Source organism: Galeopterus variegatus, unplaced genomic scaffold, assembly GCF_000696425.1.
Source record: "Galeopterus variegatus unplaced genomic scaffold, G_variegatus-3.0.2 Scaffold8319, whole genome shotgun sequence".
Taxonomy (NCBI): Eukaryota; Metazoa; Chordata; class Mammalia; order Dermoptera; family Cynocephalidae; genus Galeopterus; species Galeopterus variegatus.
This window is the reverse complement of record NW_007734430.1, coordinates 25,392-39,746: the sequence shown is the minus strand read 5'-3', so window position 1 is coordinate 39,746 and position 14,355 is coordinate 25,392. Positions and strand designations below refer to the sequence as shown.

Here is a 14,355-nt window from a genome sequence, read left to right as displayed (position 1 = left end):
CCAGAGCTGTTTCTTTCTTTCTTTTACCCTCCAGGCTGATTTTATAGTAACAAAACATAGCGACTTAAATCTATCTCCAAATAATCAACATTTAGAAAATGTACCATATAAAATATAGACATTTTACAAGGACCATCTATTAACTGATAATGGCAGAGCTGCCAAGGAATGCATAAGAAAACAATGTGACCCTCACCAAACATCAGATACACTTGTCCAAATTAGCCCTTCTGCAGTACATGCCAGAAGAACCTACAGTAATACAATTCAAAGCACTATGACGGGCTGCAGTGAGGTGACGAAAAACTAAATATGTAGGTTGAGGATTTATATATATATATAAATCATATGAAATACAGCCTCAAATGATGTTAACAGAAGTCAGAAAAAAAGGCTGGCAGAAGAGATTTTAAAATGTGATCACATGCGAAAGAGAATATTAGACGAAACAAAAATGTTTCGGAGGAAGAAAAGAATAAGTTTCTCTATGTATATTAAAAACATGAGTCGATGGTTGCCGGGTTTACGAAGGGGTGGAATTGATCATAGCCTCCCAGCCCTAGGGAAAAGTGTCAGGAAGGTGAACTTAACCTCGGGGATCCTGATGGCTCTCAGCTTTTCATTCCACTCCTCTTCACCCACCTTAGGCACCCAGTGCTTTGACAATTTCTCTAGTTTCTCCATATTAAAATCTAGTGTGAGTAAACTTATTTACACTAAGGAATCAGAGTTTGTACTTTAATCTGTCCTGTGCTATTTGAAACTTGAGTAGACAAACTTTTAAGCCACAAGAAAAAAAATCTATAACTGCAGAACTTCTGTAATTATCAATGTATGTGTTAGAAAGAGTTATATTCCATAGAATAGAGGTTCCTTCCTGCCTTTCTAAATTGTATCATATAGGTAGCCACTGATAAAAATCCTATTTGTTCTCTAAGCAAACCACATGTTCAGTGAAGCCTTTATGCAAATAAGTAAAACCCAACTAGGAAGGTGATACATAAAATCCATTTATTCTTTAATTTTAAAAGTTCAAATTGTGAAAAGCAGGATAGGGGTATGAAGATGGGGCAGGGAAGGAAGGCAGGAGGGAGGAATCAAAGAGATATCTAAGAAAAGGGGAAAGGGGAAGGGGAAAGATATAGATAGCTCTTAGAAAATAAATATGAGGTAGTTTTATTTTCTACTAAAAATAAAAAATAAGGAAATTATAGATGCTATTTAACAGAAAAGTAAAGTCAACAGCTTTCAAGAAACCCAAAGATATCCATTAAAACCTTGAAAAACTTATCCATAAAAATGACACAGCAGAACACAAGGATGTGTTTTACTTGAGACTGTGAAAACCCTGGCTGAAGCTTTTCATGGAGGCTATTAGCACAGCGTAGCAACTAAGGAACACACAAATTGTTTCCTTCTCTTTGAAAGTCCAGCCACTAATGCAAGGAATAACTCAAGTGGAGTGCTCACAGTCCCAAATTCATTGTCCACACTGAAGAACAAGTGTCTCTTGAAAGGGAAAAGAATATGGACTATTAAGGTCCACTTGGTTAAAAAACAAAAAACTAAGCACCATTAATAAACTTCAATAGGAAAGTAGCACAAAGTTAAATATATTCCTAAGTCTTGTGAGCTCTTTTCAGTTTTTCGAAAGTTGAATAGAAATTATTTATCTACCTACAACTAGTCCATACATGTCAACTGAAATGTCATGCTTGACTTTTGCTAAAATTAAATCAAATTGGTACAATAATACTAGTTATATCATCCTAATCAAGATTTCTGGCTATTAAATGGAACTTTATTAAATAAAAATTGTGGTTGATTATCGTAATAATTACAGTTTGGGAGAAAATAATCAGAAACGTGGGGTTCGTGAATTAAAAAGTGATATAGAATTTGGATGGTAAAAAATTGGGGAACTGTAATTTATGGTTCTCAAGGATTGAGATTCTCCTCAAACAGACGGAGCACTCTTGCATGCTCAGCAATGTGCTAGCTGCTTTCATACTTGTTCCATTTTTTAATTCACACTGTGAGGTAGGTATCATTACTCGCATCTGGTATATGAGAACCTGAGGCTCAAGGCAATCAGGGGACTTACTCAAGAACACAGGGTTGGCCAGTGGAAGACTGGGGTCTCAATTCAGGTCTTCTGACATTCCTTGATCATAATACGAGCCTCCCTGGTTAGTTCAAAGTCCTCACTTCCTGCTACCACTGCTATCTTCTTCTGGTTTTGTAGGACCTGACATTGGGGATCTTACCTCTTTCTCATTGGCCAGTACCACCATACTTGGACGGCTTTGTCCATAATTGGTTTACACATTCACAAACTGAAAGAATATTTTATTGAGTGCCATAAACACAAATAGACACTAGAAATAAAAATCAAAAAGACACAGTCTCTGTCTTAAGAAATTTACTGTCTTGTCAAGGAGAAAGAGAAGTAAATACCTGATGACAACTGAGTGCCACAGAAGCTTTGACGCAGCAGCACAGGAGTGGCCGCTCATTAACGGCAAGCGAGGCAGGAAAAGCTCCTGGAACTTGTGCTTTTTTTAAAGGCCAGTGAGATGAAGAAGCTCCATCATTTTAGTGTAAAGCAACAAGCAGGTGGGACAGCACAGAGGATTAGAAGACCAGGCCACACTGTAAGGAGCAGCAAGTGGTTGTGTGTGGCTGGAGCAAGGCAACAAGGTGGGAGATGCAACTACATGTGTTAAGGTAAGTGATTTAAACTTTATTCTTAAAGCAGCAGAGTCCCAGAAAGACCTAGGCAGGGAAGTGGAATGATAAAATTTGCCCATGGTACCAAGACATTTCTTTTAAGTAAAATAAAATGTAGGCACCTTTGAAGTTACAGTCTCTCCATCAACAGCCTAGAAATATTCCAGGTCCAATACTCCAATATTCCATACAAGTCTATTAAAAATAATTTGATAACAAATTGAGAAAATGGTCAGGTTAGAGGAAGGTCTTTAATAAACTCTTGATTCAACTCAGCAAATATTTGTTGAGCACCTCTGTTTAGAAGGCCCTGAAATATGGCATTTAATTTCACAATGTTTTAATATAGTAAACTCTGAAACTCTTGATTCAACTCAGCAAATATTTGTTGAGCACCTCTGTTTAGAAGGCCCTGAAATACGGCATTTAATTTCACAATGTTTTAATATAGTAAACTCTTAGTATAAGTAAATATTCAATTATATATCAGAAATTTAAGGAAAAAATCAAATCATCAAAACTAAAAATTATTTCTTTTACTAAAGAAATTGCCAAAGCATTTTAAAAGTGGAATTTATCTAATGCTGTTAGTTTTATTTATGACAACTTAGCATAACCAACTTCTCTGAATGCTTTCACTAGGACTACATTGACATACATTGGCTTTACATGTGTAACATTTTTTCAAAAGCAGTTTAAAAGTTGTCATCAGTGTCTTTCCAAACTGCTTTTTTTCTTCTCCCTTGATTTTTTTTTATTACTATCAAATTATACTTAGGCCGATGTTTCCTTCTGTGAACTCATTTTCTTCCTCCCCTATCTAATTGTATTTGTCCTTCAAGACTCACCTCACGGGAATAACTGGGTGGGGGACACGGGATATAATCACAATTTGTGGTAATGGTCATGCTTCCAGTATGGATCTTGCCATCACATCTTAGGCACGAGTGATGACAATTTGCTTTGTACCCCATGAATATTCATAACCAGTAAAAAGGAAGGAAGGAAGGAAGGAAGGAAGGAAGGAAGGAAGGAAGGAAGGAAGGAAGGAAGGAAGGAAAAGACTCACCTCAGGTGGCACACTGTCTCCAGGAAGCTTTCCCTGACTCGCCCAGATTATAATTGCCCCTTTTCTGGGCATATGCCTACCTTGGCACTTCCTATACACTACTTAAGCCATTTCTTTGTTTGTTTTCCTAATTAGACTATGAGCTCCTCCAGAGCCCAGGTCTCATCTTTTGCCTCTGCATCTGTGGGACCAAGGTACACAGTCAGTGGCTAATAAACGTTGGTGAAGAGAGGAAGAAGGAGGGAATAAAATGAATTTTATTTCTATATTCTCCATCATTTCTCTTGCCTTTCATCCTCATTTCATGTCTTCCTATTATTTTTCGCCAACCACTAATATATCACCTTTATACTTCTCTTCTTACTTGCAATGTACATCACAAGAACATTCGCTCTTTCTTTTGAGGTCCTAACTATTGCAAAAATGCTCCTCTGGTGTGTCAGTAGCACGGGTGTAAAAGTCTGCTGCTCCTTAGCATTGCAAAGAAAGGGTTTGCTTTATCTGGCCCTGATTAGTCTCCATCTTCTCTTCCGAGTTTTAGCTAGGGAATTTTAACATGCTTTAGTTTTACCTAGTTTTCAATGTTAGCAGCTGGGTAAACAAACTTTCTGCAACACCCTGGATAAAATGGCAAACTCCAGGGAAAATTCTTCCACCTTTAAGTGAAAAAAAAAAAGATTTGCTCAGAGCCATGGCTGGGGAATAGTAACAGCTGAGAGCACATAAGGGGAAATGTGTGTGCTGGCTGTGGAAAACACTGCTGATGACCAAAACAGGCAGCCGCCGATGAGGCTGACCACTCTCAGAGAGTAGCGTCAAACTGCACTTAGCTAGAATAACAGAGAGGTGAGGTAAATGACTGACATCTCTGGTAGCACTTTCAAAAGAGTCTGCGAATTTCACAGGCGAACACAAAGGGAATCATCTGATTCTAAAAAAATTAAATGAATGCTTACCACGGACAGGGAGGGAAGTACTCAAAAATTGCTCAAGAAAAATACTTTGGAAGGAAGATATTGAAACACAAGAGGAAATTCACATGTATATTTAGGACAGCAGACTTTGTAAAAATCCATGAATGCTTCTGTTTTCACTTTTAAATATCAAGTTGGGTGTGAGGGCTCAGAGGGTTTTTTTTTAAATAAATGCAGTGAGTCCATCATTCCTAGAGTTTGTTTTTAAAGTTACTGGCAGTGCAAATTCACTCTCACAAATCCATCTACATTTTTACATATTTTAAAGATTTTCTAAAATAAAAATATAGGCTGAGGAAAGCGCCTATGAGCATTAAAGAACAGTGCTTATGATGTAATGTTTAATAGCAAACAAAGGCAAAAACATGGTATACTCACATGGTAATGTAGTTACTATTACTAAAATACACTTTCACTATAGAAGTAATTGGCAAACCACACTAAAAAAAACTGCAGCATGTGCAAGTACATCAACAAGCTCAAAAAAAGACAAAAAGACAATAAGTAACAGGCACAGACTGTAGATGCAATACTTTTGTAAAACAAAAAAATTTTTACAAGGTTATATGAAAAATATGGAAAACTAACTTCTTAGGTTCATCAAAACAAATGGTTTATGGAAGGGTTAAAAAATGACAACAAAAGAAACATGTCTTCTGGAAAGTCAGCAAGGGTTACCCTAGAGAAAGGAGAGCAAGGGTTTTTGTCTATTTTTTAATGCTATACTGCTGGTGCTCAGAACAGTTCTTAGCACATAGTAGGTGACTGATAAATATTTAAGGAATAAATGAGTGCATGAGCAAATGGGAAGCCGACAGCACTTACACTCTGAGGTCACTCTGGTCTCTGCAGGTCAGAAGGGAGGTCTTGCTGACTCCACATTACAGGAACACTTTGAACTTTCTACCAGGTAGAGTATTCCCTTTAAGACTTCTCTTCAGGTTAGACAGAAAATAGAAGCTGCTGCTAAGTAAACCCATTTTATGACCAAAATGAAAAAAATCCTTTATTTTACGAGTTTAAGGAACTCCTTTGTCATAAGGACTATCACGCCTTTCACAACACATTTCCTGAACCCACTCTTGCTGCCCAGCTCAGGCACACCGCCCTCTGCCGCCTCCTGCTCTCGTTCCCCGCAGGCGTCTGCTCAAACGTCACTTCATCACAAAGGCCCTCTCTGACCAGCGTGAACAAGATCACCAGCCTCACACCCAGTTGTTGGCACTCCTGTGTTATTTTTCACCAATTTACTTTGTTTCAGTCACTTCTCTACCCCCCAATGCTTGTAACAGTGCCTACTATATCATAAGGGGTCAAAAAAATTTGAGTGAATAAACAAACAAGGACACAGTAACATTTCATATGCCACTTTGGGGAGGCAATATGATATATGGAAAAAGTGTGGCCTTTTGAATTCCATTTCTAATTAACTATTCACTATGTGCCTGACCTTGAGACTAACCTCCTTAAACTTCAGAATTCTCATCTGTAAATAGCAATAATAGTAATGCTTATCTGGCATGTACTTGGAATCCACCAAATGCTGGTTTCTCTCCTTCCTTTCTCCTTGCATCTTTTTGTGGGTGAGTGCTGTTAGAAAACAAACTTATAGTGATTCACAAGTCCTGAGATATCTGTGAAATGAAAGGAACAATGTGCTGAGCAAGACCAGAATGCTGAGCAGACCCCTGAGCTACATCACCCCCAACAACAATTAATACTGATGGTACTTGTGTTTGTTAACTGATAGGCTGAACACTAGGTCCAAAAAGGACACCTTCTTTCCTACAGCTGCTGCCCTCCAACTGAGAACCCAGATAGAAATATTAGAGGGTGGTTTCGTGGAGATGTAGAATTGGCCTTGAAGAATGACTGTGTTTCAGAATAATGTTAAGTCTGGGAAGCACTGCAAAGAGAAAACAAAAGAAGCCAAATGGGAGTGTAGCTGGAGCAGGGGCTTTCTAATTAAAGTGTATTAAGATAAAAGGTGGACAGGAAAGGTGATGTCAGATTGTGGAGGACCCTGAATGTCAAAATGAAGAGACTAGATTTAATCCTGTAATTCACTGACAGCCACCAAGGTTTTTGAATATTGGAAAAACACAGAATCATATAATAAAAGTGGCAAATTTTAAAGCATTCACAGAGACTTCTAAGCACTAAACAGTACTAATGAATCCAGTGACATCTGTTCAAAAAAACAAATGACAAGGTTATAAATGGGAATAAATCTTCCCTGATCATCACTATTTGATCCATCATGAAGGGGAAGAGACTTGCAGAACTGCAAGCCATAAGAGAGTACCAAAAAAATGTCAACACACTAGCAGAAGAGAGCACAAAAGCTGGTCTCCAAGCAACCAAGGGCTCTGTGGTCTACATTTTAATAGCAGTACCTATGATGATGTGACCTCCCTATCAAATTTCCTCTCTTAAGACTACACCCTAGTCCTTTCCTTGTAGTTTGATTCCTTATTCCTTGTTGAATCTGAATAAAAATGTAACATCCTCATGGGTTAAACTCTCACTTCTGTGTTTAAGAGTAGAAAGAAGGTGACAGATTATTTGATCACCCCAAAGAGGAAAAATAGAAACTAATCTGTTACAGATGTTGCTAAAAGTCTTTCCACAGTTGAATTCTATAACAAAATTTAGCAAGGAATAAAAGTTTTAGGACACAGGAAACCAATGACTTAACTTTGTGGTTCTTGAAGCTATAAAGTGCTGGCAACTAAATAACAAGATGACACTTGTATCTGCCTAGGTTTTATATTTTCTTGGGATCTCTTCTCACAGCATGGACATGATTTATTTAGACTATCAAAGAGCTTTTGATAAGGTTCTCACAAGTGGCTATTATTGAAACTTGGTAACCATGGTGTGAAAGGAAAAAGTCATATCAATGAATTAAATGAATTAAAAATGCCTGAGAGGCAAAGAGGCAAAAAGCAGAAATAAATGGCCAATTCTCATGTGGAGAAAGGTTAATCAAAGAGGGCTCTGGGGCTTTGCAGCAGAATCTGAGTTATATTTAACTAATGACCAGGAAAGGGGAGCTCAATTCTCATTCCCCCACTCTGTGTGTATCAGTCCCACACACAGAGCCCCATTGATGTGAAGAGCATTTGGCACATGGAGGAGATACAAGCAGCATCGAGAAGTGGTATTTAAAATCCAGGAAAGAACAAACAGGTAAATGAATGTTGACTCAGAAACTCATGTAGAGACCCCCAAATATTAAGAACAGAAATAAAAATAACATCAGCAGAATTCTATTTCCTAAGAACTTTGATATACACTACATAGGAATACATGGACCTTTTCAAAAGGCTAGATATGGTATTGGAAAAAAAGTACCTAATTTATTGGTATGATGAGAGCAAATTTTCAATACTGAAGAACAGCTATGTGGGTATTTAGATCCATAAAACCCACAAAGCTTATTTCTACAGATTGAGGAGAAGTTTAGAAACAAACAAAAGTGAAACTAAAAGGAAAGAATAACTTACTTTTATTTTTTGAGTCAAACTTGAAAACTTGGTACAGGTTTTACAAAAGCATAACCTAACATGAATGAAATAATTTGGAAATTAAATACTCTAATTCATTAACATTAATATTTTATGACCTATTACTCAATCTGGCATTTTCAATGACACAGAATCATCACAATGATGCACAGGAGGGGCTCAGAAAAGCCAACAACATCTTGACCTTACCTCCCTTTGCCTTAGTTTCCTTACCTGTAAAATGGCAATAACAAAACTTACTCCACGGGATAATTATAAAAGTGAAATGAGATAATATATATGGAATATTTAACACAATAAAAGTATAAAATAATGTTGAATTATTAATGTTATTACTGTTGTTATTACTACTTATAATATACTTACCCAAACAGTTATAGGCCACAGTGAAGCAACCTAATTCAAGTCACTGTGACTTTTATATATATATCATTGTTATGAATCAGTCTTTAATAAAACATATATAATGCTTTAAAATGCATTTGAACGGGCCGGCCCGGTGGCGCACTGGATAAGTGCGCCGCTTGGGAAGCGCGGCGGCGCTCCCGCCCGAGGGTTCGGATCCCACATACAGACCAGTTCCCGCTCACTGGCTGAGCGAGGCGCGGGAGTGACGCCGAGGGTTGCGATCCCGTTGCCGCTCCCCGGTCCGGTACAGGGGCAACACTGAGGGTTGCGATCCATTGCCGGACACGGAAAAAAGACAAAAGACAAAAAAAAAAAAAATGCATTTGAACAATATATATATATGTAGCTTTTTTTTTTTTTTCCTTTTTTTTGTCTTTTTTCATGTCCGGCGATATATGTAGCTTTAAAACATCTTTCCACTAACTAGTTTTGTGAAATGGAAGAGAATAACAAGTTGATCTAATTTAAAAAAAAAAAAAAAAAAACACAAAACACCAGATAAATGCTTATTACATATCTATTCTTAAATGTATGAATACTAGATCCAAGCTTACCGTGTAGATAGTATTTTAATAAGCTCTTTTCTATTCTGTACCCGAAGGTGGTTAGTCTTATACTTGGAGTCATCAATCAACTCAGGCAAATTCAAGATCTAAAAGGGAAAAATAATTTTAAATTTTAATTTACAAGTTTTCTATGTACCTGTCTCTGGGTGCTAGTATTCAGGGATTATCACTCCCTTCTCAGGAGCATTCCTTGCTGGTCTTTGTCTCTCAACAAAAGGATATGAAGGGAGCAATCACACAATTAGGACGGATCGGGTTTGTCACTTATAAGAGGTTTTTACTACATTTAAGCATGTATGCCTACATATGGGAGCACAGAAAAAGAGTTATCAGATCCCCATTGAAAAAATAAAAATAAAGTCTTATCCACAGGATGTAGGGAGAAAGATACAAAATCAGGTATAACTGACCTAATTCTGAGAAACAACATCATATAAAGGCTACAAACAACATAAATCTTAGAGGTTCACTTATTTGTTCCACATGTAAATAAAATAGTATTATCTGTCTCCGAAGTCCTATCCAGGATGTTGTACAAGGTGCTAAAATAAAAAGAAAACATATACATTCACCCAAATGCTCATCATTAAAACAATGCCAAAATAAAAGATCTTCCTATACAAGTGTCGCTATTTTTCCTTGGTATGTTTCCCTGAAGGAATACTGACTAGAAATACTTTCATATACTTCCTCTTTTGTTCCTCCCCAATAAAGGGAAAATCTATCTTGCAAGTCCCTTTGGACATCTTGCAATTTTAACAAGACCATAATGAAAGTACCAAGTGGATTTGGAATGGAAAAGAAGTTTTAAAAAGAATGTGTGGAGGCAGTGTTTGGCAGTTGCATTGGAAAGTCAGAGGAGCATTTACGGGCTGGGGGCAGGCCATGTGGCCTAGAGAAAGCTTCACTGCCTTTATTAATGTATTTGCTTTCAATATAAACATTTAATGGTTTCATTTGTTTCCCACAGTTTAAATAAAATCAATCCATTAATCATCTTACAAAGGAGAGAGAAGTGAAGAGGATTCCCCGGAGTAAAGAGACCATCTCAATGGTGTAATTTCTCTTTCACATGTTCCACTTATTCATTTCCTTTAGGAATAATAAAGACAGCCTTACTCTCCCAGATTTTAAAAAGCGACACATACAGTGCCCTTTCTAGAAACCTTCCTGTCACTACACCTGATTTCAGAATTGGCCTCAAGTCATGTCCAGCAGTCAGAAACCTCCCTCCCTAAAGGTGCATAAGTCATTTTAAGAAAAAAGCAAGTATCTTCACTAAATCCCAAGTTTAATTTATAAATCTGGCCTTACCCAGAATATGCTATCAGCTACATAAAAAAAACTAGAGTGACTGCATCCAAGGGTAACTGGGATGCCCATGACTCCTCTGTATTTGACTTATTGGACCTCTTTTCTCTTTCAAAGTTGGTGTGAAACAGTAGTCAAAGTAATTATCCTTCTGTCTTCAGCTATGCTGGCTAACACATGAAATGTTTCTAGAGACAGCTTCAAGAGCTGTGATCATAACCATTCTTCAGGTGCCTGAAAAAGAGTGCTGCCTGGGACTAAAATAAAACAACAGTGCATGTAAAAATGCTGACATGTTAAGCACTAAATAAATGTGAAGTATTCCAACTAGGTACTGTTTCCCACAAAATAAATAATAAAGCATATGTTCATTTAAACATGAAGGAAAAGAGGGAGAAAAAGAGGGAGGGCCCCATGAAAACTGAAACGACATAGTAACATCAACATATACTGAAAATCACATTAGACAATATCTTAATGTTTGCTTTCACCCAATAAACATACTTCAAATAACTCATGAGAATATTATATTCACCAGATATTTACTACTTGTGTTGATCTTTCTTCATTCCTGGTGTTCCCAGTTTTCTTCAGACATCATTTACAGAAGGTAAAAGAACTTCCTTTGAAAATTCTTTTAGAGTAGTCATCTGGCTACAAAATCTCTTAGCTTCCTTAACAGGAGAATGTCTTCATTTAACCTTCAGTTATTAAGGATATTTCTACTGAAGTTTTAAATCTGGGTTGGCAGTTCCTTCCTTCCAGCCTTTTAAACATGCTGTGCCCTCTCTTTCTGGAAGCTCTGTAGTTTCTGACAAGAAATCTGCAGTCAGCTGAGTCATTGTTCCCCACAGGTAATACATTGTTTATCTCTGGGTGCTTTCAAGATTTTTGTATTTGTCTTTAGTTTCGTAAACATGCTGTGCCCTCTCTTTCTGGAAGCTCTGTAGTTTCTGACAAGAAATCTGCAGTCAACTGAGTCATTGTTCCCCACAGGTAATACATTGTTTATCTCTGGGTGCTTTCAAGATTTTTGTATTTGTCTTTAGTTTCGGCAGTTAGTTTTTAATATATTTAGGCACAGATTTCTTTGAGTTTATCCCATTTGGTTTTGCAAAAATTATTAAATCTATATGCTTTTATCTTTCAGCAAATTTGGGAAATTTTCAAAAATTTTTTCAGCATGTACTCTTTCTCTTCTCCTAAGATTACAATTACATAAATATTGGACTTTTTGTTATTGTCCCGCAGGCCCCTGAGAATCTGTTCTTTCTTTTTTTAAGTAGGAAGAGCTATCTTTTTTTCCCTCTGCTGTTCAGATTGAATAATTTCTACTGATCTATCTTCAAGTTCCTTGACTGCTTCCTCTGTCATCTCCATTGTGCTACTGAGTTCATCCAGCGAAGTGTTTTTATTTCTTGGTTATTTTATTTTTCAGTTCTAAAATTTCCATTTGGTTCTTCTTCATATCTTCTATCTCTTTGCTGTACATTTTCACTTTCCCATTTGTTTCAACAGTGTCTGTGATGCTTGTTAGAGCATTTTTATAATAGCTGTTGCCTTTGTGAGTTAATTCCAACATCTGTGTTGTCTTGGCATTGGCATTTAGTTATTGTCTTTTCTCATGCAAGTTCTGGTTCTTCATATGCTAAGTAATTCTGGACTATATCCTGGACATTTTGAATATTATATTATGGCCTCTGGGTCTTGTTTAAATCCTACAGAGAATTTTTGCTGTTATTGTTTTCAGCAGGCAATTGACCTGGTTAGGTCCAGGCTGCAAGTTCCAACCCACCTTCTGTGTGCTTTGATTGTAATGTTGGTTCAGTTTTCAAAGCCTTTGCAGTGCTATTTGAATCTGCCCCGCATATGCCCAATTTAATGGTCACATTACAACCTGGGCAGTTGTCTATTTGTTAATTGATTTCTCAAAATCTTTGGTATGCTGATTAGAATCAGACCAGTGCATGTGCAGCTCAGGGGTGAAACCAAGAGTTCATAAACAACTTCAAGATTGCTTTGCGAAGCTCTTCTCTCTCTGCAGTCTCTCCAGCACTTTCTAGATCCCTGGGGCTCACTCCTAAGTTGCTTCACTCCCCACCATACTCCCAGGGCAGAGGCCGAGCAGTGGGAGGACAGAGAAAAAAGCAAGAGGACTCACTCTTCTCTTTGGGATCACAGCTCAGCACTAAAAAGGAAAGTTCCTCTTCCTCAGAGTTTGGCTCCTGCTCATCTGCTACTACTACAGGATTACTTGGGGGCTGAGGCATGAGAAAATGGAAAGGAGGAAAAACTGCAGGATTTATACTCTCTCTGACATTATGCTCACTTTTTCATGCTCCTTGAACCAGAAATAAAGAACATCTCCTGGCACTCAGCTCTGTTGCCTGGTGCCCACTCCCAGGTTTAAGGCTGTACTGCATATAGGTAAAGAAGTAACTAGAGAGAAATACTGGTAAACTTACTGCCAGTTTAGAGGTACTTCAAATTCTGGTGTTCTTCCTTAATTCTCCTCCTATTTACTTTTTAGGGTCCTCAAATAGAGGTTCCATGCATTCTGTCCAGGTCTTATCACTCCGCTCAATGGAACAGGCTGCGACAAGTGTGCTTACTCTAGTCTCCCCAGAACCAGAATCTCCACAACTAATTCTCTTAGGGCCATTTGTTAAATGCAGACTAGGAGCCAGGACTGTTCTAAGTGTTTTACTTATCTAATTCTTACAAAACCCCACAAGTTATATATTAGTATAGTTATGTATTATAATTTTAATTTTATAATGAGGAGACAGATGCTTAGAAAAGATGAAGTACCTTACCAGAGGTCACCTGACTAGTGACAAGATTCCTACTAGGCCCTAAGAATTATGCTATAACATCCTCAGACCACCTGCTCCAAAGTCAACTACAGTGCTTATTAAAATTTAAGATTCTTTTGCCCCACCCCAGACATACTAAATCAAAATCTCTGGGAACAGGGCTCGAGGAGATTCCTCTGCATACTAACGTTGACAACCAATGCATGTTGCCTCCATCAGAAGAAGCCTTCGGTCTAAATGACTTAAAAAAGGATGTCAATATACTTCAAATAGGAATACCCATTAGTGTTGGCATCAATCAGCTTAAAATAGCTTACATATGCTCACTTTGCCTACTTTTCTGTATATTTTAAGGGACATAAAATAGAATTTGTTATAAGCCAAGGTTCACTTTATACACAGGAAGATTTTCTGAATCCCAAGCCTTGAACCCAATGTTCTGGATCCCATGACAATCCCTGACAATGACAGTTCCCTAACAGGGCCCCTCCCCAAAAAGTATCAGTCAACAAGTACATCAAATTCTAGGCTGGAACAAGACTAAGCATTAAGTAAATTTCACTCATTCATCGCAAACAATACTGCCATGTTTCTCCCCAGTGAAGCCACCTTTCCTGACTGGACCTTACTTAGCAAAAGAACAATTTTGGTCAGCTCACTGTGAAAAACTGGGGACCTCACCTTCTATTAGGCTAGTCTGAACAATGAACCCCTCGGTAATAGATAAATCTGAATAAAAAATAGTTATAAGAAATTCATTCACTATATATGACTGGGAGGGAAGAAACACCTTGCATCAGCATAGGGGAATAGATGATTTTTCTTAGGTGACAAGTTTACAGGTAAGGATATAATTATGAAGATTAAAAAAGTCAATCAAGACCAGTTCCCGCTCACTGGCTGAGCGAGGTGCGGGGGCAACACCGAGGGTTGCGATCTCGTTGCCGGTCC

At 37.7% G+C, this 14,355-nt stretch overlaps 1 long non-coding RNA gene across 1 annotated transcript in view; it reads right to left on the bottom strand.

The window, feature by feature from the left end:
• The window catches only part of LOC103608333, a 45,054-nt gene that overhangs the window by 27,943 nt on the left and 2,756 nt on the right, over positions 1 to 14,355 (bottom strand). The window contains exon 2 of the long non-coding RNA XR_552040.1: positions 9,266 to 9,363. This is a non-coding gene — a long non-coding RNA (uncharacterized LOC103608333). The remainder of the gene's footprint in view (positions 1 to 9,265; positions 9,364 to 14,355) is intronic.